General features: G+C 42.2%; 1 long non-coding RNA gene across 1 annotated transcript; it reads left to right on the forward strand.

The window, feature by feature from the left end:
* Positions 1-2,407: 2,407 nt before the first annotated feature.
* LOC306989752 lies at positions 2,408-3,448 on the forward strand. Its single transcript, XR_013795720.1, has 3 exons — positions 2,408-2,656; positions 3,189-3,220; positions 3,351-3,448. It is a non-coding gene; the product is annotated as an uncharacterized lncRNA (long non-coding RNA).
* The last annotated feature ends 2,671 nt before the right edge of the window (positions 3,449-6,119 follow it).

Genomic DNA, 6,119 nt, shown 5'->3' on the forward strand with positions numbered 1-6,119 from the left:
CAGACAAATCCTCGCGCATGTTCGCCAAGGGGACTGGTTTGTGTCAATAGATCTAAAGGATGCGTATTTTCAAATACAGATCACGTCACGTCACAGGCCATTTTTGAGATTCGCCTTCGAGGGTCAGGCTTATCAGTACACAGTCCTGCCGTTCGGCTTGTCCCTGGCACCCCATACATTTACGAAGTGCATGGACGCAGCGCTCACACTCAGGGGCGTTCAAGTGTTGAATTATTTGGACGACTGGCTCATTCTAGCCCAATCTCACACAGAGATCGTGGAGCACAGAGCCATGTTACTGAACCACCTCGACAATCTCGGTTTAACAGTGAACTGGGAAAAGAGTTCGCTATTTCCCAGTCAGACTATTTTGTTTCTGGGGATAGAACTGAACTCGCTGTCGATGACAGCACGGCTGTCACCCCAGCGTACACTGGATATTCAGCGCACGGTCAGCTCTTTCCGCTGCGGCGCTGTAGTCCCTCTCAAGAGATTTCAAAAGATGCTGGGTCTCATGGCCTCAGCATCTTCAGTCCTCCAGGTGGGCCTGCTGCACATGCGCCCACTGCAGTTCTGGCTCAAAAAGAGAGTGCCTCACAGTGCGTGGGCAACCGGTCATCTTCGCCTCAAGGTCGATCAAGCGTGCGTCACAGCTTTGAACCCTTGGGTTCAGGAGTAAGCCTGGGGACTTTTTCGAGACTGAGGGTGGTGTCTACGGACACATCCAACGCAGGATGGGGAGCGCCTCTCGAGGGCAGACCGCTTCTTGGCCTATGGGGAACCCAGAGGAACGTCAACACGGAGAAAAAAGAATACAACACTCTAATTCAGTCAGTTAAATTAACTGGAGAACCCACGGGGTCAAATTTGGCCGCTGTTAATTGCTGCTACCCAAAATAAAAATAAATTAAAAAAATTGTCAAATTTAACTTCAAAAGCCCAGAGTGCCACTTCTGACCCCTGCATAGAGACACCTAGTGGATGAATATTGAACTCACAAGTGCCAGAGTGGTAGTAAGAAGATGGCTGACCACATGCTGTTTTGTTGAGCTGGAAACCTACCCAAACAAAATCGTCTTCTCAGCAAACCAGCGGTTGGTAAAATTGTGTATTTTTGGTTAATCTATTTAGTATTAGCTTGCAGAATGCCTAGAAGTATGTTTTATATTATTTTTGGATAACCTCTGAGCTAGTTAAAAAAACGATGGGTCAAAAATGACCCTCTGGGTGTATGGGTTAAAAAAATGTCGGGTCAAAAATGACGCTCTGGTTCTTTGAGTGATTTTGATGGAGAATGGTGACAGTCCTGTACTTGGCTAAAGCCTTGAAATAAATTAATTTGTATAATATATTTTACTAAGTTACCTCAGTAGTACAGGGCCAGAGACTAATAAAGTAGTATATCTTTTCAGGGAGTATGGCCGCTCCCTTTTCAGGACAGGGAAAGTAACAGAGAAAGATCACTGTAAGACAAGTATTGGAGCAACTTAAAGCTGATGATAGTGACTTTGGCCCTGAATTGGACAGCGATAGCGATTCTGATGAATTGTTTCAACCGCATGAAAGTGATGGAGGTGAAACTTCTGCCCAAGACAATGACTCGTCCAATGATGAAGATGTGCCGTCTGCCGAGACTGCTAGCCCACAGATGGAGCCAAATCGTGCCGCAAAAACGTACAGTTGGCGAAAGAAAGGCTTTGAGTTGCCTGACTTGAACTTTCAAGGTGAACAGGTTGAGTCTTACCAGGATAAAATACTTTGTTTAATCTTTTGAGAATCGACTTTGCCTCCTTCATCCAGGTTTTAATATCTATAATTTCCACAACAAATGGCGACGAGGATGCGATTGCAACACCGATGATCGTCGTGAGGGGAACAGTTGACTGATCATCCCTACGGCTCAAAATCCTCAAGTTTAAGGAAAGAGAATTGTTCAACTCCTCACGACGACCTAGGTGGACGCAGTCCCAAGATTAAAGAACTCACAGACAGTGAGACTCACAAGACGGTGAGAGAAAATTTCTTATGTAGCAAATAAGACAAGTTTTGTTGATTGATATTTGCGTATTTAATTTTTTTTCCTAAAGAGTCACGTTTGGGATAAGCCTGATAGTAAGTTCCCAAACAGGTCCAGGATAAGACCACAAAACGTATTAAAATTTCCCTAAAGAGCCAGGGTTTTGAGAATAAGCCTGAAAGAAATTTCTCAAACACCAGACATACAAGCTGTGTCCCAATGTGAAGGCTACAGCCTCCGAAGTCCGTATTTGAAGGCCGATTGGCCGTATTTGAAGGCCGATTGCGTCACAGTGGCGCGACGAAGGATGTCCCAATTCAAAGGCTGCACACCTGGAGGTCGCATTTTAAGGCCGATTGCGTCACCATGGCGCGATGAAGGATGTCCCAATTCAATTCGGCATCATCCAAAGGCCGTATTCGAAGGCCGGTTGAGTCATCGCGGCGCGACGAAGGCTACCCTGATTCAAAAGCGACGCCAAATGCACCCTTCGTTTCCCCGTGAAAGAAAGGATGCATAAACGGATCCTTGCGGCCTGATTCTATCCCATAAGCCATCGCGCGCCGGTGACGACAGCATTATTATTATAAAAAATGACGGCCGAGAGTTCGGTGGTGGACGGCAAATTCACATTTAAATGTAAGTATTATGTTTTCATTTACTCAAATAGCTAGTGAGTTAAAAGCCACAAGTTTTTCTTTCTTATAAACTTCATCTTAACTCATTCATCACCATTGCGTGGCTTCATTTGTAAGGTGGTATACAACTTGTCCTAATATTTAGTTTAATAATTGTTTCAGGGAGCAAGGAGCAGACAGCTAAATTTATTAAATTAAATAAATAAATAAATTAAATACATTTTTGTTGTAATATTTGCACTAGTCTGTCTCACTTGTGTATTATAAGAAATATTACTCACCCTATAAAGCCCACAACAATAAGAAAAGCAGTAGATAAGGCAATGGAGTTTTACTTTTATGTGTTTTAACACATAAGGTTTAATGTGCAAAGGTTTTAACTAAATTTGAGTATCCAGAAATATAATTTCTGAAGTATTTTGTATGCATGTGAATGTGATGTGTCATATTTTGCAGTGTTAACAATGCACTAATGTTAAGATTGCACCCCTGTGTTAATATTTGTCATGTACCCTTTTCTGCTTTTTTTATAGCAATTCTGGAGAAAATGGGTCTGCTGGGGAAGGTAACTCCCATACAGGCAAAAAAAAAAAAAGAAAAAAAATTACCAAGTAAGAAAGTTAATACACACATCTTAGCTGAAATTTATTGTGCTGTTGTTGTTAACAACCCATGGTTAATTTGCTCTGCCTTAGGATTGCAAGTGTCCTGGGACAGGTGAGGGTGTGAGTGGGAAACCCACTGCTGAATCTTGGCCCTGGTTTGTCCTCATGGATGAGGTGTTGGGACAGAGGCACTCCCTGTCCTCATTGCCTCAATCCCTGAGGACAAACCAGGGTCAAGTTCAGCAGTGGGTGCCCACGGTGAGGAGGAGCCAGGGGCACCAGCACCAGCAGCACCACGAAGAAGAGACAGAGAGGACGAGTTTTTGGACTTGATTAGAGAACACATGGGACTGCAGAGGCGAGGAGAGCACAGGAGAGTAGGGAGAGGATGGACAGGCAAGAGAAAGAGAGAGTTTTCTCTTCTTGAAAGAATGATTGAGAATATTTTATATATATATATATATATATATATATATATATATTTGTTAAAAGGAAAAAAAAAATCTGTACATTTATTTATTTATTTATTTATTTTTATGCAACTTTAAATGTGTAAATAAAAGAAAATTAATTGCTCTGGACATTGTTTATTTTTGTAATGACAGTCATAATTTTTACATAAAAAAAATTATTCTATACCTTTTTTTCCCCCCAACTATTTACAACATACGTTAAAAATCTCAAAATCAATATACACATTTACATAGAATAAGAAAGAATGATGTAGACTTGTATTGAGCTGAGTGGGAGACCCTGGTGTGCTGCTGGACCGGGATGGGCTTTACAATAGAGCCCCTGGTTAGGCCTCCTGCTGGTGGTCTCCAGAGTGTTTGAGTGGATATTTACACTATACACTAAGTTGTCTACCAACCGGTTTGCAGGGCTGACTCATGAAATAAATATTGAGATGCTTTATTAATAACCACTAATACCGCATTGGGGAAAAACTACTAGTCATATATTTCAAACCTTAGTAAAGCAAAATGATCTTGCATAACGTTACTCTAATGTAGGCCTACTTAAGGTCTCAAAAGTAAAAGTATGTATTCTGCAGGGAAAAAACCTCCTTGTCATTAACGAAGTTTGTAGTTCCTTACATACCAGCACTGGTTATTTTGAAAATGAAAGTAACAACATGTAGGCCTATTGTCACAATATTAACAAATTGTTGCTAACTACAGCTCCGTCACATTTCAAAGGGCGCATCTGAAGCGCTCGGACCGGTGTAGCTTACGGACAATTGTTTGTGTCGTCTAGGAACAGTGACAGCTGCCGATGACGAGCGGGAGTAACATTCGCACTGGACTTTTTTTATATTCAACTGGGTTTTATATTCAAATAGCGTTGAAAACCTGTGTAAATTTAGTATGTACCATGGTCCATTTATGTGGATAATAAAAATAATACAGTAGCCTATAAAATCGCATCAAAGTAAGATATAAATGAACTTTTGAACCTTCGTCTAAGCCGAAAGTACAAGACCTGAAACATCCTAACCATGTTCTCCAGTGAAATCTAAAACATAAAAATGGCAATAGCCAATTCTGGGTCCATAGCTGTGTACTCAATTATATCAAATGAATTATCAGGATGGCTGTACTCTCGCACCGTTGCTTGGCGCCTGGAGCGGTGATCGGGAACACCTGGTTGCGCAATTAGGAAATTCCACGAAGGCTACTCAAAGGACGCATAGGCTGCATAATTTGAAGTCCGCGGCCTTCGATTGATGCAGCCTTCACATTGGGACACAGCTACACACTCGTCTGGGAAAGACCTATATTGACGAATATAGGCAATTTTGAAAGACCTGAATCGACGGATGAAGGCAGGGCGTGGGGTGGCTGCGCCAGGGAAATTTAATACGTAGAGGAGACCGTGGGTGACTGCGCGAGGAAAATTGATAGGTAAATATAAAGTAATAAAATAATAAATAAAAATACGCAAATATAAATTAACAAAATTAATTAATATAGGGAAATTGAACAAACAAAATTGTTTAGTAAAAATGGGTAATGAAAATTCAAAAAGGAAAGATGAAGAGCATGTTGATTTCTCGAAAGGTTCATACAAAGTGCAATATGGGTTAATGGGGTTTAAGTGTGTCACATTTGACTAAAGCAAAATTGGTCGACTCACGTTGTCAAGAAGAAAGACAAGACGCATAGAGAAAAGCATTATGCAATCTTAAAAATGACTGCTCTGACATTGTTTCTTCTTCTCCCTATTATGGCATTGTTTTTTGTTTTTTGTTTGTTTTGTGAGAATAAGAGAGGAGGAAAGGACTCATCCGGCTCATCTTCCACCTCCTCGCAATCCTAACCAGATTCCAGCCGCCGCAGAAGGACGGGGTCACGCAGTTCCTAACGCACCACACGAACAACCACCACCGCTCTGCAGCCCTCCAGAAAATGAAAGTAAAGACTTTGTTCTTGGATGGATTGGACAGTGACATTTCAAAAGCAATTCAAAAGAGCTGTGTTGGATGGCAACTGGCCTCCACAGCAGAAATTCGACGGCATGCAAAACATCATGAAAGCGTAGCGAAAAACCAAAGCAGCCAAGCAAGACAAAGACCTCATGTTGGCCCTGGTGACAATGCAAGGTGTGTATATGGGCAACAACAACTCCAACCATCACCAACAGAACCAGAGAGGCAGAGGACGTGGACGTGGTCGTGGAAAAGGACGAAACTGTCAACCATTTCAACAACAACGCCAAGAGCCCTATGATCCAGACAAATGTTTTAATTGTGGATGAAAAAGACATTGGCGTGGTGAATGCCCACACGGCGAAGGCAGGAATCAGGCGGATGGAAAGGAGGAGGAGAGGGGGGGGGGGAGGAGGAGAGGGGGGGGGGGG

This window comes from Phoxinus phoxinus (assembly GCF_949152265.1).
Source record: "Phoxinus phoxinus genome assembly, chromosome: 2".
NCBI classification, from domain to species: Eukaryota; Metazoa; Chordata; class Actinopteri; order Cypriniformes; family Leuciscidae; genus Phoxinus; species Phoxinus phoxinus.